The 27,818-nt window shown below is 40.5% G+C and overlaps 1 protein-coding gene and 1 pseudogene across 2 annotated transcripts in view; one reads left to right on the plus strand and one right to left on the minus strand.

The window, feature by feature from the left end:
• Positions 1–9,704, minus strand: part of LOC111161452 — a 637,630-nt pseudogene extending 627,926 nt beyond the window's left edge. Inside the window, exons 1-4 of the transcript XR_002641531.1 lie at positions 9,399–9,704; positions 8,011–8,152; positions 5,314–5,423; positions 403–448 (exon numbers count right to left, since the gene is read on the minus strand). The product of XR_002641531.1 is annotated as a zinc finger protein 208-like (transcript). The remainder of the gene's footprint in view (positions 1–402; positions 449–5,313; positions 5,424–8,010; positions 8,153–9,398) is intronic.
• LOC111161451 overlaps positions 1–27,818 on the plus strand; it is a 678,116-nt gene that overhangs the window by 445,553 nt on the left and 204,745 nt on the right.

The following is a 27,818-nucleotide window of genomic DNA, read 5'->3' on the forward strand; positions in this document are numbered from 1 at the left end:
GCTTAAGCCCTTTTGCAAAGAGTCCTTGATCAAAGGGAGCTACCCACACAAACTTACGTCCCCTCCCTGGGGCAGCCTACGACCAGTGACTTGTTGATTTCGGAATATAAATGCTTCCTTCCCTCCATTCAGGACAACAGCAAGGGCCATCCCAGCTCCAAAGCATCTTGTAAGGTCAGCTGGTGCTTCTGTTTAAATCCCACTCTCTAATCTTGCTTCCTTCGCTCCTTATAGGTATTCTAAGAGTCTCCCTAGTAAACCTCTTGGGTGCAAATCTCCCACCTCCAAGTCTGTTTTCTGAAAACCCAGGCTGTGGTAAAGTATAAATGCCTGAAATGCACATATTTTTTTCTAGAACAGTTTCCCAAGAAGGGAAACTTGGCTACTTTATGCCACACTTACCTGGTACTCAATCATTTTCTGCTGTTCTTGGGAAAAGATTTGAGTCCTGTGAAGATAGAGATTGGGGGGAGGAGGATGGAGAAAGAGAGAACAGAGCTGTGAGGGACCAGGCCCATCTCGGAACTTGCGAAGTCCCTACATAAACCCAAGCTTGAAATTACTGCGGTAGAAGAAGAAGAAAAAAAAAAATAACGGTGCCATTCAATGCAGAATGTGAATGAATAAAACAGATCTCCCGTGAAGTAAAAGCTGCTACCAAGTAAGAAGTAAAAATTTATAAAAAGCCAGAATCTTTAAAATTTAAATAATTGGCCCCATGGGAGATGGAGCCAGACACATGCTCTGAGTGGGATCACCCCTGCAGAACAATACATTTTCTCTTAAAGGCAAAAAGTCTTGGGTTTTGCCTCTTATTTACTTTTAAAGTTGCACTTGTTCACCTACCGGTGTTTATGAAATCCTATATTTGGGATGCTTTTTCTATAATAATGTTATCATGAAAAAAAGTATATACTGAAAAAGGGCTTTTGTAACTCATTACAGAGAACTCAAGGCAATATAAAATAACTGTATAACATTAGTAAAACTAATGGTTACTTACACTGTGGTATGAATTATTACTGAAAGGCTAACCCTCATTATTCATCCAGTGTATTATTAAGTGTTGTTAAAAAGTAATTTTCAGGGGCGCCTGGGTGGCTCAGTGGGTTAAAGCCTCTGCCTTCGGCTCAGGTCATGATCCCAGGGTCCTGCGATCGAGCCCCACATTGGGCTCTCTGCTCAGCGGGGAGCCTGCTTCCCTTCCTCTCTCTGCCTGCCTCTCTGCCTACCTGTGATCTCTGTCTGTCAAATAAATAAATAAAATCTTTAAAAAAAAAAAGTAATTTTCAACAGATGAGAAAAAACAACTGTCATTTTTAATTAAGATGTTTAGTTAAAGAGGTAACTATGTGGCTTAAATTATAAAAGAGAAAGGGTAAATCATAGATCACGAGTGTAAATATTTTATGACATACCTGGATGGTATGGTAAAATGGTAAAATCATGCTACATCTGAAGCAAAGAATGCAAGAAGCATCTTTGTAATTCTGAGAGCCAGAAAGCAAAGACACTTCTTCAGTGATGGGTCCTGGCAAGGGGGCAGAGGAGGCAGCCTCAAGGGCTCCAACCATGTGAGAAGGAGCAGTAAGACCAAACTGGTCAAATCTACCAAAGCTAAACATGAATACATCATGGTCCAGTAATTCCATATGAATGCATATGTTCACAAGCTTTTAGTCTATAAAAACTATGAATTTATAATGAAATTCAAAAATCACAATATTACCTTTTTTCCTCCTAAAATAACTGGTACTGTAATTAAATAGGACTACTAAAACATGCAGACTCCCAATTTCCAAAACATCCATACATTAGGAAATGTGGAACTAAATTGGTACAAAAAAGTTAATAAAGACTGTTTGGGTTTTTCACTCACAGAAGTGAGAAACCTTATAAAAGGTCCAAAAATACTGTGTCAATAATCGACAGCCTGGAATTAAAAATCCACATTCAGGAGTGACAAGCACTCTCATGCATGGTTGACAGGATTATAACTTGGTTCAGCCATTTTGGGAAACTGGCCATATCTACTAGAAGCTTCCATTTAGTTTAGTGATTAGCAGGACACCAGATTCAAGGGGAAAAAAATTCCTTCAAAATGAATACATTCTCCTAGCTTTGTTTTACAGAAGTCTTTTCTCACTAATCTACTGACAAATCATCTTTCGATAAAGGAAATGATAAAGTGCCAGAAATATTCTCTGTCATGATCTGGGTGGTGGGTATATGAGGGTACACATGTGGAAACATTAGTAACATTATAGTGCTAAATGAGTTAATGATTTACTTTACTCAGTGGACAATAAATATCCACTTTTTTTTTTTTTTAAGATTTTATTTTCTTATTTGACAGAGAGAGATCACAAGTAGGCAGAGAAGCAGGCAGAGGGAGAGGGGGAAGCAGGCTCCCCGCCGATCAGAGAGCCTGATGCTGGGCTCAGTCCCAGGACCCAGAGACCATGACCCGAGCCGAAGGCAGAGGCCCAACCCACTGAGCCACCCAGGCGCCCCTCCAATATCTCTTAAATGTATGAAAATGCTTTGAAATATTGTACAGGTCAGAAAGCATGACTCATATAGCACAGTTAGTGTAAAACAGACATTTAGCTATCAGGACTGTGCAGTGAGCTTATTATACCTTTTAAAAGATTTTTTCCTGTACAGAAGTATAATTTATATATAATAAATGAATCCAGTTGAATTGTATAGTTTGATGAGTTTTGACAAATATATTCATTCACCCACATAACTCCCACACAATCATGATATGGAACACTTCCAGGAACATCCTGTTCACAAGATATAATAATGAATTTGTCTTAAGGTGTTAAGATTAACTACTTAGATTCCTGTCTCTTCTATAGAAGAAATTAAAAAAGTGATTTCCTTGAATGTTAAAATACAGATACTTCTTTGCTTAACTAATACCTTAATCAAGTTATGCCAGTAAGTCAAAAAAGTAGTTAAATAAAAATATGATCTACTGTTCGAATTTCACTTATATGAAGGTCAGAAACAGACAACCCTCACCTATATGATAGCTCTGACTCTAGGCACTGCTTGGGAGGGTTGGGGGAAGGCTTTGGGGTGCTGGAAATGTTCTCTATTATGATATGGGTGGTGAGTACATGACTGTGCACATATGGAACAATTCATTAAGCTACACACTATTCTCTACGCATTGTTACACCTTAAGTTAAAAAAAAAATCCCCACAATCCCATTATTTAAAAACATGTAGAAAAGCTTTTGGTATGAAATACAATAAAATGTTATTAGTGCTATGACTTGGGTGGCAGAAAGTTTCATATTCTGATCTATAACTGAAACACACACACACACACACACACACACACACACACCATTATTTACATATTCCTGTTCTACTGCCTTTTTTCATCATGAGGGAAGCCACAGGAGGGCTTTACAAGGGGGAGGAGGCCCTCTAAGAGAACTGAACTGTCCACCAGGGATTGAGCTGGCAGGAAAGGCCTGGGGCCGAGCAGCCCAGGGCAGTTAATCCAGCTTTGGATAACTATTTGATTCTCTGAAAGAGTACACTCCCTCACTCTTCTCTCCAGACTTAGCTATTTGCTTCAGCCTGGTCTCTCCATGGCTGCAAGGTGTGGCAGATGTGCTAGTGAATGTGTGTCTGGAGGCCTGTGTTCTGGCCTGGCTCCGGGACCATCTAGGTCTGTGGCCTGGGAAAGTCACTTCATTCCCCTTTAAATGAGATGGCAGCATCAGTGGATGAGAAAATGCTGGTAAGAGCTGGAGGAAAAACAGAATATCTATATAGTATCGAAATTTCCTGCCCCCAGATATTTATTCATTATAAAATGAAAAACTGTAACTCTGCCCTAGAGAAACCTGGCAGATAGCACTGGTAAGTGATAGTTAACACACAGTGATGGGACACGAGTCATGTGCCCCCGATATGATGAAGTGTGACAGGCACTGCATCCCTTCTGTGATATTTTGCCCAAAATGCATACTTGAATCTAATCATGAGGAAACATCAGACAAAATCATGAGAGTGACAATAATACAAAATAACTGGCCTATACTCTTCAAAAATGTTGACTTCATGAAAGACAAAAAGACTGAGGAACTGATTCCCATTAAAAGAGACTAAACGGATGTCAACTAAAGGTAGTCTGTGATCCTGAACTGGATTCTGGAATGAAAAAAGAAATGTTATGAAATGACACTATTGGTTCACATCTGAATATGGACTGTGGATCAGATAATGGTATTAAATCACTGAGTTAACTGCCTGATTTTGAAAATTGCATTATGGTTATATAGGAAAATGCTCTCATTCTTACGAAATGCACACTGAAGTATTTTGGGGGTAAAGGAGCATCAGGTCTGTAACTTATTCTCAAATACTTGAGAAGAAAGGACAAAAATAATATATATTGATAATATAACCTTTACATATACAGAGACGGCATGAGAGTGTAAGCGTTTATCTGGGTGAACGTACATGAAAGATAGAAAAGCTGATGGTAATATCCCTGCAACTTTTCCAAATAAAGTTTAATTTTAAAAAATCTATAGCTAGGGGCACCTGGGTGGCTCAGATGGTTAAGCATCTGCCTTTGGCTCGGGTCACGATGCCGGGGGTCTCAGGATTGAGCCCGGCATCGGGCTTCCTGCTCAGTGCGGAGCCGGCTTCTCCCTCTCCTACTGCTCCCCTGCTTATGCTCTCTCACTCTCTCTGTCAAATAAGTAAATAAAATCTTTAAAAATAAATACATAAATAATCTATAGCTCTAGTAGGTCTGCTGCCACTATCACTCTGAGAACCCAGGGACTTTTCTGTCCCTTAGTCAGGATGGAGTAAACTCCCCATATGCCTTGAGGCCAGGTGAGGTGGCAGAAATGACAAGGGAGCAATTTAGAAAGTGCCAGTAAGTGTAAGAGAGTAGGCTGGCACATCACATGCTCTAAGATGGCAGAAGGTACTGTGTTGGACTGATACCTCCTTCTCTTGAGAAAACATGCCTATCTCACTTGGCTTTCCTTGCTTCCGCCTTTGCTCCATCTCTCTGAAACTTGGGACCAACCCTTCCCTTACCATGGAGGGTCCCTGGAAGGGGTGACACCAAGTTGAGTCTTGCTCAGCTTCTGGCCCAGGGAGGATGCTATTTCCTGTTACTTAGGAGTCTTTGCTCTGGCAAGAGGTCTCGGAACCTAGGTTGACCTTCAGAAGAGATTCTTGTCCCAAGTTCCCCCTCTCCAAATCCAGAGGGTCTTCAACTGGCCTACTAGTTCCTCACAGCTCCATCTCTCAACAGTAACTCACCTTCAGCTGCAGCCCCAGGCAGGGCCTTCTGGAGACTTGACCAAGGTCCTGTGATGCCCTGCTATGAGTGAGGTGGTGGGACCCACAGGTATACAGGGTACTCAGGTAACCTGAAGATAAACAGACCCCATGGTAAGAGTCATTCAACAGTCCCTCCCCAAATATTCTCTGAGGCCCAAGAGGAAGAAGCCTGCAGAGGACTGTGTAGGAGATAGAGCTAAGTGATGGCTTGCTTTGGGTTTGGGGCAGGAGGATCTTCTGGAAGGCCTGTGAGTCTCAGAACCACTCAGAGAGAAGTCTGAACCAAGCAATTCTGCTAACCAACTGAGGGGAATCTAGACCAAACAATTTACCTCCCTGGGGGTGTTTTCTTATCTGTGAAAACAGGAATGATAAATGATAAACATAATTTTAAAAAGCCCATTTCTGGAGACTTTCTGTAAGTTACCTCTTTTAATACATATTCAGGTAAGGTTGAAAGGGGCTGAATTATGAATTAACACCTGCTTTCCCAGATAAGTCAGGTTGGATGTGAGGGACAGAGGCTTCTCTGCCCCTGAGTGAATCTACCAGATGTTCTGGGTTCCCTAAGAAAGGTTCCTTTCAGAATATCCTACATTTGCTGAATCATTGTATCTTAGCCCCAGAGCAGGGAACCCCTTTGAAGACTCTTTCAAGCTGCCTAATTTAGGTCTCTGCAGCCAAAAGTCAGTCTCTAAAAAGCTAATAAGAGATTTTGACCAGGGGGCTCTGAGACTCCCCTCCGAATATCTACAGAGAAGAACCATCCTCAACTCATTAACAACCTTAAGAGCAGAACCCTTATTCAAAGTCCACTCCAAATCCACAGAGTCCATTTCACTGTGCATGTTTTGGCTTCTAGAAGGACTAGCAGAAAACAGGCAATCTTAAATGGCCCAGCCAGGGCTACAGGTCAGAATTTTGTTCTGGTGCTCGATTTTAGAGTCTCGGACAAAACTTCCCCATGGTATGAATGTTTTGCCCCCAGATTATTTCTGTGATTCCACTCAAATCAAGTTCAAAAATGGACAAAATTACTCCATTATATTAGACCCAGAGGTGGCAGTGGGTACTGATCGATAAAGAAGGCTTCAGGGTGCTAGAGATGATGTACATCTTGATCTTGGTTGTATTTACGTGTAGAAATTCACTGAGCTATACCCTTAAGATAAGCATACTTGACTGTATGTATACCTCAGTTTTTAAAAAAAGAATAATAATCTGGAAAAATGTACAAATAAAATGAAATAATCTGGATTCAAACTTAAAAAACGTTCATGCATAGCCACATACTGCCTCTCTCTTCCTATCCCCCTCCCCTGGCCCCAGGTATGAATGTTCCATCTAATCAGAGTTCAAAAACAGGCAAAATTAATCAGTGATATTAGAAGCTGGGAGAATGGTTCCCCCTGGCAGGGTAGTGACAGGAACACATATCATGGAGGCTTTCAGGATGCTACAATGTTTTTTTTCTGATCTGAGTACATTACTCAAGGGAGTTCCTTTTGTGACAATTCACTGAGCTGCATATTTAAGTATATCTCTGTATATATCTTATATCTCAGTAACAGGTTCATATTAAAAATTTAAAAAAGAAAACTTATTTGTTCCCAAACATGGCACTGAACACACCATAGGTGATGAAGAAAATAGCCACAAGCAAAAGAAAATACCTTCAACTCCTAACTCCTTATCCGAGCTAATGACTTCTGCCCCAGAGCAACTACCTATCTTTGATTCTGTGCAACTGAAAACAGAGGCTATCTGCTCTAAAAACTAAAGCTTGATGTGTATGGCTTCTGAAAGATATTTACCTGCCTTACCTTTCAGCTTCCTTTGTTTCAGAAGATGTTATAGTTATTGTGCTTTGCCTGAGAACTACATAAGGATCAGATACAATACTTTAAAACAAGAAAATACTGTTTTGGCATTTCACCCTAATGGTCAAAATCTTATCTCCATGGTATTTGTAGTCTTGTCTCAGCCCATCTTAATTATCAGTAGTTTGACTTTAATTTCCGTGAAGAGCAGTTTCTAAAAGTAGCTTTAAGTTTTGTTTTTGTAGTTTTATCTTCATTGAATTATTCTACCAGGATATTACAAAGAACAGATTCAAGGAGGTCAAAAGTGTCATGCCTAAAAAAATAGAGACCAAGGCAAAAGGATTCTTAGAACACAGTTTTGGGGCACCTGGGTGGCTCAGTGGGTTAAGCCTCTGCCTTCAGCTTGGGTCATGATTTCAGGGTCCTGGGATCAAGCCCCACATCAGGCTCTCTGCTCAGCGGAGAGCCTGTTTCCCCCTCTCTCTGCCTACTTGTGATATTTCTCTCTCTGTCAAAATAAATAAATAAAATTTAAAAAAAAACTCATTAAAAAAAAGAACACAGTTTCTTTTCCTTACATAATTTATTTGTTTTTTCCCCAGCCTTATTGAGGTGACATATAATATTGCATAAGTTTAAGGTGTACAATACCATGATTTGATATACGTATATATTTCAAAATAATTACCACAGTAGGGTTAGTTAACACTTCCATCACCTCACATAATTACTTTATGCATATGTGTGGAGAGAACATTATTTTTAAGTTAAGCCTAGATAAAATTATTTTCCAAACACCCTCGAAGTTTGTTCCTTTGACCAAATCTTTTACAATATCAGTTTAGATACTTACTCAGTAAATTCTTTGTTTTCTAACCACAGGCAAAGTCACCTCCATCCTAGCTTCCATGGGGTCAGACTAGATTTTCAGAAACCAGACTCACCCTTGGGATGTTGTCACAAATGGATACATCATTACCGTTGCCAGAAAGGGCCTTAAAGGAAACATTGAAAGAAATATGCACTAAATCCTTGGCAAAAGCAATAGAAGCCACATTTTTAATAACGTGGTACTTCAGGTAAGTTTAACATTTGGTCTTTTCAAAGCACTTTCATTAATGTGGGGAACAATAAAAAAGGGGAACAATAAAAACAATAAAAAAAAATTAATGTGGGGAACAATAAAAAGGTTTCAAAGAATTTTGATGTGGGCTTTTGCAGAGGTACTAGACTGAACTGAACTGAATGTTCATCAGCTGGAGGGTGTCACAGGGGAAAAGTGTGCTCCCATTATGCAGGGCTGCAGCCTCAAATCCTTAACTCTCCCATCCCTAACCTCTAAATTTCACAATCCTTCTCAACACCCATTAAGCTTCCTACTCATAGACATATATAGTGCCTCAATCTACAGCAAAGGTTCTTGTAGTCACTGATATCCCTGTATGTCCAAACACGACCATCAAAGACTGCTAGTCAGTGACTACAAAGCTCACTGATAGGTTCTGATTGCCCAACAGTGAATTACACAAATCCCTAATCGCGAACCCATACTGCTCTCCAATGATATCCCAATGAGTGAAAAACAATCGTTGACCCCCACAGTCCCACCTCACCCCGCAATTACTGACAGCCCCAATCACTGACACCCATTGATCCTTGTGTTCTCCATTCCCTGATCTACGAAAGACCAATCTCTAAAACCTTCAGATTCCTCCTCCCATCCATGATCTAACGGATGTCTCAATCACTGATGGCCTAAAGCATTTCTCTAAACACTGGTCCCCATAAGCCCCTCCCATCACTTAACCTCAAAGTTTCCACAATCATCACTTTCAGGTACCCAAAAAGAACTTGGAACCTCCAATCACTGATCCTCTCAGGCTTTGAACATTGAGCTCTAATGCTGTTCAAACCAGTGCTTTTGAAGCACCCCACTTGGCACCAAACCCCTGAAGACCACTATAAGCTGACCACTCACTCTTCGAATCAAGAAATCGAGAACCCTCATTTATTAATTCCCAAATACTCCCAATCCATCTTCACAGACACTGCCATTGACTCCCACAAACCTCCACCAGCCACCACAGACCCCCAGGAGGCTCCCATGTCCAATCACTTAACCCTTTCCGTACCTTCCTCTCTGACCCTTACGGGCACCCATGACTGACCCAGTCGGGCCACCGTAGTCCTCCGATCACTAACCTACAGGGGTCTTTAATTTCGACTGTTTCTCACACTGACCTTTCCCATTTCTCCTGGATCCGCGTCCATAACCCGAAATTGATAGCCGGACCACAGTGCCTCACCGCAGTATAATCTCTTCCCATCGCAACTGGCCAGTGCGCAGACTCAGTCACGACTTTGAGGTTGTCGGCCGCCACCAGGCAACCGTCCAACGAACAGGATTCTGGGTTTCTGAACTTTAACGGGAGGTATGATGGCTGCGCCCTCTTGACATCCTGTTGGGGGAGGCCATATTTAAATCTGTGCCGTACAGCGGTGAATTAGCCCTTTGTTAGCCCAGAGGGCTAAGCTACTTTAGGGCTGGGAGAAGCAAGTGCTCCTGGATCCGTAAACACTGACGTCTCTGCTGCTTTTAGCTTCTCAGAAGCCCAAACCTCCTGCAATCAATATGGAAGCGCCCTGACCTCCAAGATGAGCTTTCTTTGTCTCCAGCAGCGCAGGCGCTGAAGTAAGATGGCCACGAACATTTATACAATTTCTTGCGTGCAGTGGGCGGGGCCATCTCATGGGAGGAGCTCCCCAAAGCAAGGTGAAACTTTTCCTGGGTCGGCTTTAAGAGTTAGAGACCCCGAAGAGACGCTCTTCCTTTGGGGAGCCTGAGGGCTCCAGAAGAAGGGGTGAGAACTCCGGAGTGGGCGGAGCCATGGGAGACTGGTAGTACGAAGTTAATGATTGTTATTGAAAAAATGTTAAAAGCATAGACTTTTTTTAAACTTTCAACTATTTTTAATAAATTATAATTAAGAGTTTTAGCACTCTGTGTTGTTGCTGCTGATTTGAAAGATTCAACATGAATTTTTTTTTTTTTTTTTAATTTCTGTCCTGGGCGCCTGGGTGGCTCAGTGGGTTAAAGCCTCTGCCTTCAGCTCAGGTCATGATCCTAGCGTCCTGGAATCGAGCCCCTCATCGGGCTCTCTGCTTAGCAGGGAACCTGCTTCCCTTCCCCTCTCTCTGCCTGCCTCTCCGCCTACTTGTAATCTCTTTCAAATAAATAAAATCTTTCCAAAAAAATCTTAAAAAAAAAAATTTCTGTCCTGTGTTAATGCTGAGCCAGGTAGGTGTCAGGGACTTTGTCTTAAACTACTTAAGATACAAAACAAATAGGGGCGCCTGGGTGGCTCAGTGGGTTGAGCCGCTGCCTTCGGCTCAGGTCATGATCTCAGGGTCTTGGGATCGAGCCCCGCATGGGCTCTCTGCTCAGCAGGGAGCCTGCTTCCTTCCTCTCTCTCTGCCTGCCTCTCTGTCTGCTTGTGATCTCTCTCTGTCAAATAAATAAATAAAATCTTAAAAAAAAAGATACAAAATAAATAAGTTACAAAATAAAATTCAGCCGGGTAAATTTGAATATCTAGTTGGCTTTATTAAAGGATTCATGAATCAGGCAGCATCCTATTTAGCAAGTCAAAAGGAATGCCTCCTCGGAGTTGTACAAAATGGAAGGTTTTTGTTTTGTGTTTGTTTTAAATGGAAGGTTTTTATAGGAAGAAGGGATGGGGAAATGGCAAGAAAGTTATTAGCAAAAGAACCTGGAACCCTGTTCCAGGCAGGGTTACCTTCCCTTAGGTGGAAGAGCAGGGATCTTATTAGGTGGATAACTGACTCATATGGGTCATCAAGTTTTTACTGAACACAAAGGGCTCCTGGCTTGGGGTGCATCGAGCCAAAAAATTAGCCCAAGTCTTTTGGTTTGAGCAAATGGTTGTTACTACTTGCAGCTAGTAAGGAGATAGAGAGTCCACAAATTTCTGTCTCTAATGCAAATTGCGGGACCAATTCATACTGCCAGACGGCAGCCTTTTGGTGGGTTTATTCTTGGAGTTAGGAAGTGATCACAAGAACTTATAAAACCTTTATAATCATTCAGGCATGACTGAACAGAGGTTTGCTTAACTGCAATTTCCCAGGAACATTTATGATTTTCTTTCTTCCCAGACATCTGCTCAGTTGAGTAACTTTGGTGGGCTTCCAGGAACAGGAAAGTTCTCAAGAACTCCTGAAGCTGAACAACAAACATGCTAGAAGAAACAAGATAGTTCATTTGTTTTAATTTCTCACTGTGGTCCCTGATAACCTAATCCGTAACATAATCTCATTTTTTGGGGAATGGAGAGGCCCCAAATAACAGTTTATCTCATTGACGCTAATCAGAAAATTCCCGACTGACTTGTTAAGACTTACATTTCTTTACTTTTTTTTTAAAGATTTTTTTCTTAATTTAATTATCTGATAGAGAGAGTACAAGCAGGGGGAGTAGCAGAGGGAGAGGGAGAGGGAGAAGCAGGATCGCTGCTGAGTGGGGAACCCAATGAGCCCAAGTGGGGCTTGATCCTAGGACCCTGGGATCACCACCTGAGCTGAAGACAGATGCTTAACTACTGAGCCACCCAGATACCCCAAGACTTACATTTCTAGGGGAGGTTGAAACTAGAGTTAGGTTAAGTATTATTAAGCCTTGGTTTGGTGGCTTGGATAAGTGACACCATTTTAGGCCTGTGGTTTTCTAAGAGTGGCTTGCCCCAGATGCTGACTGATGTAGGAAAGATGATATGATTCAAAGTCAACAGCCAAGAAAGAATTTTTAGACATCTTTGGTGCAAAAAGGTGATTTCATAATAGAACTACCCTATGACCCAGCAATTGCACTACTGGGTATATACCCTAAAGATACAAACGTGTTGCTCCAAAGGGGCACGTGCACCCGAATGTTTATAGTAGCAATGTCCACAATAGCCAAACTATGGAAAGAACCTAGATGTCCATCAACAGATGAATGGATAAAGAAGATGTGGTATATATATACAATGGAATACTATGCAGCCATCAAAAGAAATGAAATCTTGCCATTTGCGATGACGTGGATGGAACTAGAGGGTATTATGCTTAGCGAAATAAGTCAATTGGAGAAAAACAACTATCACATGATCTCCCTGATTTGAGGAAGTGGAGATACAATGTGGGGGTTTGGGGGGATAGGAAAAGAAAAAATGAAAGAAGATGGGATCGGGAGGGAGACAAACCATAAAAGACTCAATCTCACAAAACAGACTGAGGGTTGCTGGGGGGAGGGGAGTCGGGAGAGGGTGGTGGGGTTATGGACATTGGGGAGGGTATGTGCTATGGTGAGTGCTGTGAAATGTGTAAACCTGGCGATTCACAGACCTGTACCCCTGGGGATAAAAGTACATTATATGTTTATAAAAAAATTTAAAAATTAATTTTAGAAAAGGTGATTTCATTAAAGAATAGGCACAGGACCCGTGGGGAGAAAGAGCTGCCCTGGGGTCATGAGGAGTGGCCCATTATACACTTTCAAGTTGGGAGGGTGTTAGGGAAAGCATAAGTCTCTAAGGAATTTTGGAATCAAGGTCTCCAGGACCTTGAGGGGGCTAGCTGTCGTTGGGAAAGAGTCGTTTATTACTGTCTAATATATTAAACCTGAGTCATGAGACCCTTCAGATGTATATCAGCAGATCATATGCTCAGGGATGATTGATAACTTATATCTTAGGAGTGGGCATAGAGATAAAGGAAGTTTCCAAAGGAATCTTTATATGTTAAAGTAGACTTACAGGGTCCTGGGGGGTTGGGCTAGGATTGCGTTTTCCCCTCAGCGAAGTGTCAATATCGAGCAGCTGAGCTACCTAAGAGGAAGGTCACTTTGCCTGTTTCAAGGACTTGTGAATGACCTGTAAGTAGTGAGGAAATTTAATAATTTTTCTTTTGCCTTTGTTTCGCACATCACTGACCTGAGTCAAGAATGCGAGTGTGGGCAATTTATTTGGCAGGTGGAAAATAGGCAAATGACAATGGAGGAATGGAGCCCAATACAGACTGTATCAATGAGGGGGTTATCGCTGTGAGCAATAGGGACTCAGTCCTGCGGGGAACTCTGGAAGATAGTGTAGATACAAATTGTCCTGTTCAAGGGCTGCTGAAGCTGAGATATTTATACATTGTCTCTTGTCCCTCATTATTGGGTGCTATAGCAAGGACCTTAAACCACTTCTAGCTCACCTCATGGGCAAGGTTTCAGGCAGAATCTGTAGGTACTGGAGGCAGAGTTTCTGTTAAGCACCATTTACTTGTGTTCTGTACTTTGCCTCTGAATAAGCCAAGTTGAACAAGAACATGAACGAGAAGCCATGTTCCCACTTCAAGGAGTAAGCAAGAAAGTTAATCATTCTCTGAGTTTCGTCCTAGGCCCCAAACACCTGATAACATCCAAGGAGAGTCAGATCCCAAATATGTGCCATGACATAGTGTCAAACAAACTCCGCTGATGCTGGCATCAACACCCCTGGGTGTTGGATCCTCTTGGCTGGTCCTGTGGGACCCTCCCCTGGGTCTTCAGACCCAGCCTGCCTGCATCATACTGACGGCACTCATTTCATACGACCTGAAGCTGTGCTCTGCACATCATAGGCATTGGAACATCTCTAAGAATGGTTACCTTGCATTATGAAGATAGCTTTTTAAAAAACCCTAATTCCGGGGCACCTGGGTGGCTCAGTGGGTTAAAGCCTCTGCCTTCGGCTCAGGTCATGATCCCAGGATCCTGAGATCGAGCCCTGCATCGGGCTCTCTGCTTGGTAGGGAGCCTGCTTCCCTTCCTCTCTCTCTGCCTGCCTCTCTGCCTACTTGTGATCTCTGTCTGTCAAATAAATAAATAAAATCTTTAAAAAAAAACCCTAATTCCATTTGGTCATCATACTAACTGATATAACAGGTGATCTCCAAAATGGCTCCCAATGCTTCCTACCTCTTGGTATTAACACCCTTGTGTAGTCCCTTACACACTGGACCAGGGCTGGTCTGTGAGGCTAGTAAAATACAGTAGAAGTGATAGTAAATCACTGCTAAGATTAAGTTGTAAATGATACTCAGCTTCTGTTTTAGAGGTATGTGCTCTTGCTCTCCCTCTCTCTCTCTCTCAAATAATTTACTCTTGGAGAAGTTTGTTGCCATGTCATGAGGCACAAATAATAATAAGGAACAAAACAAGCAACTAAAGTTGTAGGTACCTTGTTTTTAAAAACTAAATTGTTTGATATCAGGTCCCAGGCTCTCGAGCTCAGCCAAAGCCTCTCCATCCCTTCACCCAGGAAGCACCTCCTCATCCTTCAGCAGATGTTATCTATCTCCTGGAGGGATCAAGATCTCTTCTCCATGTAGTAGGAGGTGGAGGAAGGGGTGAGGCCAGTTCCAGGACATTTGAACATCCCTAGGCTGAGAGTCTGAGGCCACAGGCGGCCTTCAATTCCTAGTCCTTATTCTTGGCAGTCTTAAACAGAAAGAGAAAAATCTGCCTCTACAAACTGAATTTCAATTTCCAAATGTCAAAAGAGCAGGGAGGACCTGTCAGGACCCTGACTACTGAGCACAAGGGGCCCAGGGCGTGGGAGCAATGTGCTGCAGGGAAGGTGCCCCAGTCCTTCAGAGGATAAGTCCCTCTGTACCTTTACATGCTCTCCTTCCCTCACGGGGAAGTCTTCTAGTCTTTTGGAGGAAGCCCTAAACAATGCCCTCTTCTCAGCAGAAGCGGAGAGGATTTATTCTAGGGGTACTCTGGTCTTGCTGAGTTGGAACCCTCCCAGGATGTGGATGAGACCCCTGCAGGCAGGCCAGATGCCCTCTGGGAGCAGAGCCTTCAGCCCCTTGGGGAATGGAAGGAGGAAGTCCAGGATACCTGGCAGGGAATGCAGTGGCTCTTGTAGAATCAGTGCTTCCACAATGAGTAGGGTTTAGACCAAGACTTCGGTGTGCTGAAGGCAGTGAAGGTGAGCATTTGCAGACCAAGGGGGTTTCAAGCCCAGCTCTTTCCCTTTGGGAAAAAATAAAAAATGTCTTAACTGTAAGTCTAGATTTTTTTTCCTTTGTGCTAAAATGAAAATAATGCCCCTGGGGATAAAAATATTAAATAAATATAAAATATTTATTAAATATTTTAATAAATATTAATATAAATATAATATAAATATAAATATTAAATATATTAAATAAAAAATAAAATTAAAAAAAATGAAAATAATGTAACACAAATTAAGTAAATCAGGCTTTAGGTGGAGGAAGTAATGGCTGCCAGGTGTGAGGCTGAAAAGGAAGGACGCACAGCTTTAAAAGACCTTTAAAAGCAGAAGCCAAAGATGAAGGAGGTGTTACTAGAAAGAATGAGCTTAGGAACACAAGTTCAAGAAATTCTAGAAAGATAGGACTTGCACTTCTAGGCTGTAACACTCCCAATGGTCAGAATTTTACTAAGTGATTTCTTTTATCTCCTTGTGCTAAAAGTATATCAGAACCTTTGCTTTCTGACTCCAAAAGCAAAAAAAAAGGAAATCCCAATCACAAATGGGCTATGTATTCTCTTAAGGAAAGGTTTGAAAGTGCTCAAATATTTCAACATATATTCTTTTCTTAAAAGATTTTATTTATTTATTTGACAGAGACACAACGAGATTTCTTTTTTTTAAAGATTTTATTTATTCAACATATATTCTAAATAAAGTATTCCTCTTGATTTGAATGTGCAGTGTTTCAAGAGAAGATGGTCTGTTTATGGTGATACAAGTACCTATATCTTAAAGTCCCCAGTTCCACTGTTGTGGGTATAACTTATATTGGAGACTATTTGCCAAAATAAGGAAAAATTTATTTTACTTTTCTTTTTGTTTTCTTAGTGACTTCTATTTCTAGAAGTTAAAACATCCTTAGAATAAGTATCTATAACTATTTTGAACAGAATGGAAAATGCCTAAAACAAAGTATATATGGAATTACAGGCCTTATTTTAACTAACACTGGTAAACAGGGGCTAGCAACAAGGACACATCTTCATTATGTCTTTCTCTATTGAGAGTAGGGGGTGCATTGCTCATATCACCACAATTCAACATTTCTTTCCTTCCTGCCTTTGTAGACCTTGTTAAGCCCAATTTTTCTTATTTATATCTAATTATCCTTATTTCATCTATCCATATTTGGGTGATACCGCTATATTTTTCTAGAGTTGCATGTGCTGATTCCATTCGATTTCCTAGTATGAGTTCCCTGGAGAGTCTTCTGGGACTGATAACTGCAAGGACATCTCTTGCTGTACCTAATCCCTGCTCCCATCTGATATCCACATTCTCCTTTTTTTTTAATTATTCAATTTGCTCAGTCAAGGAACCTACTGCCTACATTAAGGTTACTTAGGAATTAGCAGAAGATCTGAAGTCAAAACTGCTTTAATATTTTCTTTTTTTTTATTTTTTAAAGATTTTATTTATTTATTTGACAGACAGAGATCACAAGTAGGCAGAGAGGCAGGCAGAGAGAGAGGAAGGGAAGCAGGCTCCCTGCTGAGTAGAGAGCCGATGTGGGGCTCGATCCCAGGACCCCGGGATCATGACCTGAGCTGAAGGCAGAGGCTTTAACCCACTGAGCCATCCAGGCGCCCCATTTATTTTCTTAATGATACAATTAAAACATATAGTCACAAAACTATAGGGAAATATAGGAAATTACAAAATGAACATTATTTATAGGTAAGCTCTAGTAACATTTTGGCATATAATGGTAGCATTTAAAATATTTACAAATAATTATAAAACATTTCTTACATATGTATTTATTTAAAAATAATTTTTGAAGTGTTTCCAGCCAAAATGGAGCAAGTTCCTTACAAACGATCTCTCTCACTGGAAGAGCATTTGACTGCAAATGATCTCTCTCAGAGATTACAAATAAAATGCTGAAGAGAAGTAAAAAAGTGAACAATACCAGGCGAATGGGGACAGAAGTGAAAACTTGAATAATAACATATAAGGAGGTGATTATGGAGGGTGCTTTTCCTCCTTTGTCTCTGTACAGCAGGCACTGAAAGCAAAAACTCTGATAAAACTCCTTTTTCTATCCAGATGACTGGGAAGGTAGGCCTTTGCATGTCAGAGAGTGTGGGGACCATCCCTGTTTCATTTTGTTTTGTTTTTTTCTCTCAGCTGCACCCCCAAAGACAACCCTCATTGTGGATCTGTACTGCCATTTCACAATGGCACAGGTACCCTGAGAGATGACTTGGCTTTCTGGCTAAGGAACAGATAAAGGGACCCCTGTTTTCTGAAAAATCTCCATTATTTTTGTCTCCTCTGCTCTGGCTAGCTGTATCACCTTAAAGACTGTCCTAGTCAACTACATGATGGCACAAAGGGCGAAATCCTTAGAGTAATATGTCAAATAGGGCTTTGCAAGTCAGAATGGGGATAAATCCTGAAGAGGAGAAAACTGGAGAATCTGCATATGAACTAACATGTAAGTCCTAGGCTCACCCTGAGCAGCACATGCACAGAACAGGCCCAAATAAGCAGAACAAAGTCTTTGAGAACTACAATATATGCTACTATTCAAGCCCCAGGTTGACCCTTGAATGATGTGGGCATAATGTAGAAACAAAAAGCATAGCAAAGACTTGAAAACTGCTTTGAGACGGGAACAACTGCCCGCAGATTCTCAACAACCGTGCTCAATGAGGTAGAGATAAATATTCTTGAAATGAACGGAAGCATAGAGATTATCAGCAGAGAAATTAGAAATTGTGGAGAAGAAGGAAATGGAAACTTTATAGCTAAAAACTATAATATTAAAAATGAAATATTCCCTGATGAGCTCAATAACTGAATGGAGCAAGGTCAGTGAACTAGAAGATAGACCAACAGAAATGACACAGGAGGAGCAGATAGGAACATATATCTAACAAAAATTAAAAGAGCCACATAAGTATGAACTTGCATTTATCCTAATGTAGATGCAGGTGATTAGATATAGAAATATTTATAGATATGTGTATGTACACATATATCTCTTTACTCTGTTTACTGAGTGGGTCTAGAAGCAACATCACCCCCATAAAATGAGCACCCTAGCAATCAAAACTTGATTCCTAATACTGTTTTCCCCTGAAAGGAACCAGAGATCCTTGGATAAATGACTGATTACAGCAAATATACAAGATGAAGTTGGAGCAACTTTTAGTGCTGAAAGAGCTCAAAAAACCAAAACAAAACACAAAACCACTCTTTTTTTTTTAAAGATTTATTTATTTATTTATTTGACAGACAGAGATCACAAGTAGGCAGAGAGAGAGGAGGAAGCAGGCTCCCTGCTGAGCAGAGAGCCCGATGCGGGGCTCGATCCCAGGACCCTGAGATCATGACCTGAGCCGAAGTCAGAGGCTTTAACCCACTGAGCCACCCAGGCACCCAAAAAACACTTTTTCCACAAGGCACTATGTCAAAGAGATACAGAGTCAACTAAAAGAACTCCCAAATGCCAAAGGTACAACAATTTTAGTAACAATTAATTGGATTATAACTCAAAGTATTAAACAAATATCCATGAGTCTATGTTGAACATAAATGATTGAATAAATAAATGAATTGGGAAAAAAAGACAAGTTTACCATGCAGATGAATTCCAAATAATTAATGTAAATACTATGCCCTTAGGGAAGTAGAACAAAGCTCCCCACTCTTTAAGTGTGGGTAATAACATTCTTCCAAAGAATACAGTATAGAAATGGTGAAAAAATGTGTAACTTTACAGTGGGGAAAACTTGTAAATACACTGCAAGCCAACAGTGGTAAGTCATATTAGTAGTATGTACTCTTGATACAATGTGAAGAGCGCGGTACTTTACTTCTTCCTCCCCAAAACATATGATACAAATCTTATAAGAAAAGCCCAAGATAAATTCCAATAGAAACATTCTATAAAATACCTGACCAGTAATCCTCAAAAGTTTCTAGGTCATCAAAAACAAGTATCCCAACCAGAGGAACCTAAGGGTACATAACTTTTATGTATAATGTGGTATCATGGGTGGGATTCTGGAACACAAGACCGTAAGAAAACTGAGGAAACCTGAATAAAGTCTGCTAATAATTTTAACTAATAATAAAATATTAATATTGATTCATTGATTATGATAAATGTACCATACTAGTGTAACATATTTATAATAGGGGAAACTAGGCATGTATGGGAATTCTCTGTACAAATTTTACAATAGTTCATTAGAGTTAAAACTGTTACAAAATAAAATGTTTACATATACACGTATACCGAAGTCTCCAAAACTGTAGGACAATACAAGAAATTCTAAGATTCATTTCACTGGAGTTCCAGAAAGGGGGGGCAGTTTAGTGAAGAAAAAAATATTTGAGGAAAAATAGCTGAAAGTCCCCAAATTTGGTGAGAGATTCAAGAAGCTCAGAAAAATCTCACTCTGAGACATTGTATTTAAACTGCTGAACACCAAAGATGAAGAAAATTCTTGAAGGTAGTCAGAGGGGAAAAAAAAAAAAACCCATCTACAGAGAGGGGAAGGTTACAATTTGAACAAGTATGGGTTACTCATCAGAAACCACAGAGGTTGAGGCACTTGGGTTGCTCAGTGGGTTAAGCCGCTGCCTTCGGCTCAGGTCATGATCTCAGGGTCCTGGGATAGAGTCCTGCATCGGGCTCTCTGCTCAGCAGGGAGCCTGCTTCCCTCTCTCTCTCTCTCTGCCTGCCTCTCCATCTACTTGTGATCTCTCTCTGTCAAATAAATAAATAAAATCTTAAAAAAAAAAAAAGAAACCACAGAGGCCAGAAGTGGAAAAACATCACTAATGTCCTGAAACAAAAGAATTGTCAACTGTAGAATTCTATTCAGCAAATAGAATTCTTTTTTTTTAAATTTTATTTATTTGACAGAGATCACAAGTAGGCAGAGAGAGAGAGGGAAAGCAGGCTCCTTGCTGAGCAGAGAGCCCAATGCGGGGCTTGATCCCAGGACCCTGAGATCATGACCTGAGCCGAAGGCAGAGGCTTTAACCCACTGAGCCACCCAGGTGCCCCCTCAGCAAATAGAATTCTATTCAGCAAAAATATCCTCAATGAATGAAAGGAAAATAAATACAGATGCAGATGAAGGAAAACTAAGAAAATTCATCACCAGTCAACTACCCTAAAAATATGTGAAAGGAACTTTTTCAGGCTGAAGGAAAATGATGCAAGAAGAAAGCTTGGAACTTCAAGAATAAAGGAAGAGCAACAGAAATAGTAAATGTGTGCATAAATATGATAGTCCTCTTAAATTCTTTAAATGGCAATATGGCTTTAAAAACCAAAGTTATACCACTGTTGGGGGTGGGGGAAGTGTTTAATGCATACAGATGTAAAACATACGGCAAGTATAAAGAGTGAAGAGTAAAAGCTTTCTACATTTTACCTGAAATGGTAAACTAATAGACATACACACACATATACACACTCAAGACAAAATTATAATCTGAATAGTCTTTTATCTAGAAGATATGAATGAATAAAGCAGCAAAAATCATTCACATACATGTTTTATATGATCCTATATTTTTGTTTCTCTTGAGTAATTACCTACTAGTGGGATTGCTGGGTCACAGGGTAAATATGTCTGTCACAACCTGTCACCATGGCCCCCATGCATGAACAGGATCTGGTGGCACCCTTGCTTCTGTTCTGAGCAGCTCTCTCCTCCAGTATCCCCAGGGGAAAGGACAGATGGACATATGGTGATTGACCACAAAGGTGTGTTGTCTGGCCAGCACTAAAGATCCTAAAGCCAACTCCCCAGGGGTTCCTGCTCTGCTGGTTCAAGAACCCCTGTTCTGCCCAATCCTCCTAGGGCGCAGGAACCGGAGTGGAGGAGGAACCACTATACCTCCCAATAAACTCCTCTCCCTTCATCCAGCAGAAGGAGGTAGGTCCAGAAGAGTCAGAGGGTATCTGGCAACCCCCTCCTCCAGCTAGGGGCCTTGGAGAAGGAGGCAGTGTGTCGTTGCATCAACAATGTGCTGGGGACTAAGGCTGAGGCCATCTCAGACTGCAGTGCCTCACAGCCATCTCTTTCTTTCCCCTGCCTGCTGCAAGGACTGTTCCTCTATCAGCTTCCCCTCTAGCCCTCAGCATTGATCCACAGAGAAGAAGCAAGCTCACTGGCCATCCTGGAATCTGCTGGAATGGCTACCTCTATGGGTAGTTTGTCCCAGAAGAAGGCAACTCACCTGCCAGCTACCTCATCATACTTATTGCCCTCAGCCTTTTGCTGACCCATTACATCCCATTATTTCAGACACTGACATAGATGGCCCTGTCTGGTCAGCCCCCAAACCCTTCCATCTCTGATTCCTTCTCCACACCAGGCATGGACTATAAAATGAGAAAGTCAACTCCTGACTCACCCTCTCCTACAAGTGCTACTGTGTGTCTTCCACCCTTCAAGTTTCAGCCTATCTGGGGTGCCCTCTGAATGGGGAGGAAAGAGGTCCTCTGCATCCCAATGCCTCGGTCACAACTGCAACAGATTCCAGGTCCATCTTCCCCGGTGCTCCCAGCACTTCAATTCTTCTCTTGTATCCTAAGTTCTGCAGAATGGAGTCACCTACACCCGTGCGTGTGTATTCCCTACTTCCTTTCCATAGACCACCCCCTTTCCAACTAATGATACCAGCATTCCTCTCTCCACTGGCCTAATTGCTCTTTCTGAAGTCAATTTCAGCTCCTCAACCATCATGTCTGCAAGCTTGGCTCCCCAGCCTGTGTCTGATTTTTGGCCACCCTGTGGACATCCCTCCATCTTCCCATATTCTCCTCTTGGCTCTAATGGCTTCTTTCCACTTGATCAGGCCCAACAGATACTCTCTGGTGGCAGTGCTGCTTCAGTCATAGAAACAACCAGCCTGCCTCCCTGCATTGAGGATCTGAGGCCCCAGCCTAAGGTGTAAACTTTCCTTGGATTCCTAGAACAAATTTTGAATAGTCCAGGACAAAGTGAAATGTGGGAGCGGCAAGGAGGTAACTGGAGAGAGTAAAGGTGTAGGAGCAACAAAATTTAGGCCTATCCTAACCTGCTTTATATGTATGCATTTTTTAAAATCCTGGGAAAACATGAAGTTCAACTGTGAATAGTATAAACTACCTGTGTAACCAGCAGTTGATTCAGTCAATTATTCACTTAACAAATTTATTGAGAACTTGTTATATGTTAGGCACTGTTCCATGTACCAGAATCAAGAGAGAAAGTCACAGAAAATTCCAACCCATTTAATACCTGTGTTCTTTTTGGAGGAAAAAATGAGAAGCAAACATAACAGTTTTTTGGTGGTGTCTGTAGGGTTTTCAATATATAATATTGTGTTGTCTGCAAAGAAAGATAATTTTATCTCTTCCTTTCAGTTTTGGATGCTTTTTACTTCATTTTGTGCCTAATTGCTCTGGCTAGGACTCCCATTAATATGTTAAATAGAAGTAGCAAGAGTGGGCATCCTTGTTTTATTCCTAATCTTAGAGGAAAACCTTTTAGCTTTTCATCATTGAGTATATTAGTTTGGACTTGTCATGTGTGGCTTTTATTATGTTGAGTAATATGCCTTCTATACCTAATGTGCTGGGGGTTTTTATCATGAAAGAGTGTTGAATTTTTGTTAAGTGCTTTTTTTAAAGGTCTATTGAGATGATCATGATTTTTATCCTTCATCCCATTAATGGGTGTATAATGTTTATTGATTTGTGTATATTGAACCATCCCTGGATCCTAGGGATAAATTCCACTTGATCATGGTTTGATCTTTTTTATGTGCTGTTGAACTTGATTTGCAGATATTTTGCTGAGGATATTTGTATCTGTTCATCAAGTATATTGGTTTGTTGTTGTCTTTCTTCTGTCTTTGTCAGTGTTTGGTATTAGGGTAATGCTGGCCTCATAGAATGAATTTGGAAGTTTTCCTTCCTTTTCAATTTTTTGGAAGAGTTTGAGAATGACTGGCATTAATTCTCCTTTCAGTGTTTGGTAGAACTCACTAATGAAGACATCTTGTCCTGCGCTTTTCTTTGTTGGAAGGATTTTGATCACTGATTCTATCTCTAATTATTGACCTGTTCAGATATTCTATTTCCTCATGGTTCATTCTTTGTAGGTTATATGTTTCTAGGGTTTTGTCCATAATTTTAGGTTATCCCATTTATTGGCATATAATTGTTCACAGTAGTCTATTACGATCCTTTATATTTCTGTGGCATCAGCTGTAATGTCCCCTCTTTCTTTTATAATTTTCAGTCTACATTTTTAGTTTGGCTAAAGTTTTACCAAGAAAGGAGGGGGGGGGTGTTTGTTTTTTAAATCAGCTTTTAGTTTTGTTGATCTTTTCTATTGTTTTTCTAGTCTCTATTTAATTTTTTCCCACTCCAATCTTTCTTATTTCCACCTGCTAATTTTTGGTTTAGTTTGTTCTTTTCTCCATAAAAAGTTTGTAGAGCTTATCAAATCACTGCTTGTTTTGGTTTGAATTTACCAATCCAATCTTAGCCCAGGAACCCCTCCACCATGTGAGGACACAGCAAGAAATAAGGATACTGCAAGGACACAGCATGAACCTGGAAGAGGACTTTCATCAGAACCTGACTATATTGGCACCCTGATCTTGGACTTCCAGCTTAGTAAAAGTGCATAGTAAAATTCTATTGTTTATAAGCCACTCAGTTTATGGTATTTTATTATAGCAGCCCCCCAAAACTAAGGTAACTCCATAATGCATTATTGAACATAATCAACATTAAAAACCTTTTTGCTTGAAGGACATCATGAAGAACGTAGAAAGGCAACCCATCAAATGGAAAAGAAATTTTGTAAATCATCTATCTGATAAGAAAATTTTATCTAGAATACATAAAAAACTGTCACAATTCAGTAAAAAAGACAAATAATCCAATAATAAAATACAGGGAAAGGACCTGATTAGTTATTTCCTCAAAAGGTATGTAACTGACCAACCAGTACATGAACATCATTAGCCATCAGGGAGATAAAACCAAACCTCAATGAGATACCACTTGACACACAATAAGAATTCTATAATGAAAAAGACAAGTATTGGTGAGGATGTGGGGAAATTGGAACCCTCATACATTACTTATGGAAATGTAAAAAGGTATAGCTGTTCTGGAAGTTTGCCAGTTCCTCAAACAGTCAAACATAGAGTTACTACATAACCCATTGATTCAACTCTAAGTAGATACTCAAAAGAAATAAAAACATAGGTCCACGCAAAAACTTGTAAATCAATAATCACAGCAGCATTATTTGTAATAGCCAAAAGTAGAAACAGCTCAAATGCTCATTACTAGATGAATGGATAAAATGTAGTATATCCATACAATGGACTATTACTTGGCAATAAAAAGGAATGAAGTCCTGATACATGTTACAAAATAGATGAAAACATTATGCTAAGTGAAAAAGACAGTCACAAAAGACCACCTATTACATAATTCAGTTTATATGGAATTGCCAAATTGGTAAGTCCATAGAGACACAAAGTAAAACAGTGATTGCCTAGGGAAGAAGGATTTGGGGGGAAAATAGGAGTACTAATGAGTTTAGGGTTTCTTTCTTTTTTTTCTTTTTTCTTTTTACAGATTTTATTTATTTATTTGACAGAGAGAGAGAGAGCACAAGCAGGGGAAGCAGCAGACAGAGGGAGAGGGAGAAGCAGGCTCCCTGCTGAGCACGGAGCCCAATGCAGTGCTCAGTCCCAGGACCCTGGGATCGTGATCTGAGCCAAAAGCAGATGCTTACCCAACTAAGCTACCCAGGTGCCCCAAGTTTAGGGTTTCTTTGGGGGAGATGATCAGAATGCTTTAAAATTGTGGTAATTGGGGCGCCTGGGTGGCTCAGTGGGTTAAAGCCTCTGCCTTCGGCTCTGGTCATGATTCCAGGGTCCTGGGATTGAGCCCCGCATCGGGCTCTCTGCTCCTCGGGGAGCCTGCTTCCTCCTCTCTCTGCCTGCCTCTCTGCCTACTTGTGATCTTTGTCTGTCAAATAAATAAATAAAATCTTTTAAAAAAATAAAATAAAATTGTGGTAATTGTTATACAATTCTGTGAATATACTAAAAATCACTGAACTGTACACTTTAAAGATTTTATTTATTTATTTATTTGAGAGAGAGAGAGAGAGAGCATGCACCACAAGCTGGCGGGGGCAGGGTGCAGAGTGGGAGGGAACGAATCTCAAGCAGACTCCACTGAGTGGGGAGCCTGAGGAAAGGCTTGATCCCACAACCCTGAGATCATGACCTGAGCCCACATCAAGAGTCAATTAACTGAATGAGCCACCCAGGTGCCCCCTTCCTTTAAGATTCATCTATTTATTTGAGAAGGAGAGCGTGCATGTGCAAGTAGGGGGAGGGCCAGAGGGAAAGGGAGAGAGAATCCTCAAGCAGACTGCCTGCTGAGCACAGAGCCCAACGTGAGGCTCGATCCCAGGACCCCGCACCATGACCTGGACTAAAATCAAGTCAGCCACTTAGCTGACTAAGCCACCCAGGGATCCCTAGTTTGGGTCCTTTTAATCTTCTGTATTCTCAAGTTGTGTTGTGTTGTTTGTTTTTTATAGTATGTTTAAGCACAGGTCTTTTTTTGTTTCGTTAGTCCCACCTGGGATATATTGTACTTCCTGGATTTGTGGGTTCAGTTTTCTTCAATTCTAGAAACTTTGCATCCATTATCTCTTCAGATACTATCTTTTCTTCATTCTTTTTTTCCCCTTTTGACACTCCAATGAAACTTATATTAGAACTTTTCATTCTATCCACACCTAATTTTTATTGAGGTATAATTGAATATTAAAATTATATATATTTAAGGAACACAACTTGATGGTTTGCTATATGCATACATTGTGAACGTCACCATAATCAAGCTAACTAACATATCCATTCTACATACTAGCCCTCTGTTGGATACATGGTTTACAAATATTTTTTTCTTGACTATACCTTATCTATTTATCCTCTTAATGTGGACTTTCACAGATCAGAGACTTTATTTTTAATGAAGTCCAATTTTTCAGTTTTTCCTTGTATGGATTATGCTTTTGGTAGTAAGTCTAAGAACTCTACTTACCTTAATCCTGAATCCTTGGTCCTAATCTCCTCTGTTTCTTCCTACGAGTTTTATAGTTTTAATGTTTAAGTCTGTGATCCATTTTGAATTGATCTGCATATAAAGTATGAGAATTAGGTCAAAGCTCATCTTTAAATTTAATTCCTTCTGCTTGGTGTGTATATCGCTTTTTTTCCCCCCTAAGTTCTTTAGGTGGGAGCTTATTAGATTATTGGTTTCAGATTCTTCTTTCCTAATGTATTCCTTTAGTGCCAAAAAAGTTCCCCATAGTACTGTTTTATCTGTGTCCCATGAATTTTGGTATTTTATATCTTCATTCAACTTAATGTAATTTTCTATTTAAGGTTTCCTTTTTGACCCACAGTTTATTTATAAGAGTGTTTAGTTTGTTGTTTAGTTTCTCAGTGTTTGGAGACCTTCCTGTTTTCTGTTACTGATTTCTAGTTTGATTCCACTGTGGTCAGAGAATATCCTCCATGTGATTTCAGCTCTTTTAAATATTAGGAGTTTATTTTATGGCCATGCATTTGATATATTTCATTATATGCTCTGTGAACATTTGAAAAGAATATGTTTTCTGTTGCTGTTGGATCAACCCTTATAAATGTCAATTAAATCCTACTGGTTGCTGAGTTCTATATTCTCTAAAGATGATAAACCTAGAGAGGTATGGACCTGGAAACAAACGCATTGAAAATTTGTGCACAAACTGGTTATTCTCCCCTTTTACTTTTCCTCTCTTATGTAACCAAATACACTGCACAGGGGGTTTGATCTCTGGGTAAAGTGACCCAGAAAGGATGTACAACTGCACAAATGAAGACAGGATTGAGGCACAGGGAGTCTGAGTGAAAAACCATATCCAGAACTGTGGGCCTCTCAGGATCTTCCCTATCCTAGCCCCAAACACCAGTAATTAGGAGACGGGACCTATTTTCTGCTCTAAACCAAAGAGCAGAGAAGAGAGCTTTCTGGAAGTTTTCTGGTAAAAAAGCTGGCTCTAATGTCTGCCAGTTGAGAAATTTTACCTCTTGACTGGAGGCAAGGATTACCACACATTTCAGGAAAGTATCCCATGTGAAAGGAAGAAAAAGAATTCAAGCTTTTTTGAAAAGAAATTTGAGGGATGCCTGGGTGGCTCAGTGGGTTAAGCCTCTGCCTTTGTCTCAGGTCATGATCCCAGAGTCCTAGGATCAAGCCCCGCATCAGGTTCTCTGCTCTGTGGGGAGCCTGCTTCCCCCTCTCTCTCTGCCTGCTGCTCTGCCTACTTGTGATTTCTCTCTCTGTCAAATAAATAAGTAAAATCTTTAAAAAAAAAGAAATTTGATTTGGCCATAAAAGACAAAAATGGACACAAAAACTTTGAACAACTATAATTATACTGAGAGATTGAAAATTATATTGCACTCATAAATAAGAACAGGAAGCTATGAAGAAGTAGGCACAGCTCAGGAACAGTCC

This window comes from Enhydra lutris, unplaced genomic scaffold, assembly GCF_002288905.1.
Source record: "Enhydra lutris kenyoni isolate GAN:26980312 unplaced genomic scaffold, ASM228890v2 scaffoldscaffold85, whole genome shotgun sequence".
Classification (NCBI taxonomy): domain Eukaryota; kingdom Metazoa; phylum Chordata; class Mammalia; order Carnivora; family Mustelidae; genus Enhydra; species Enhydra lutris.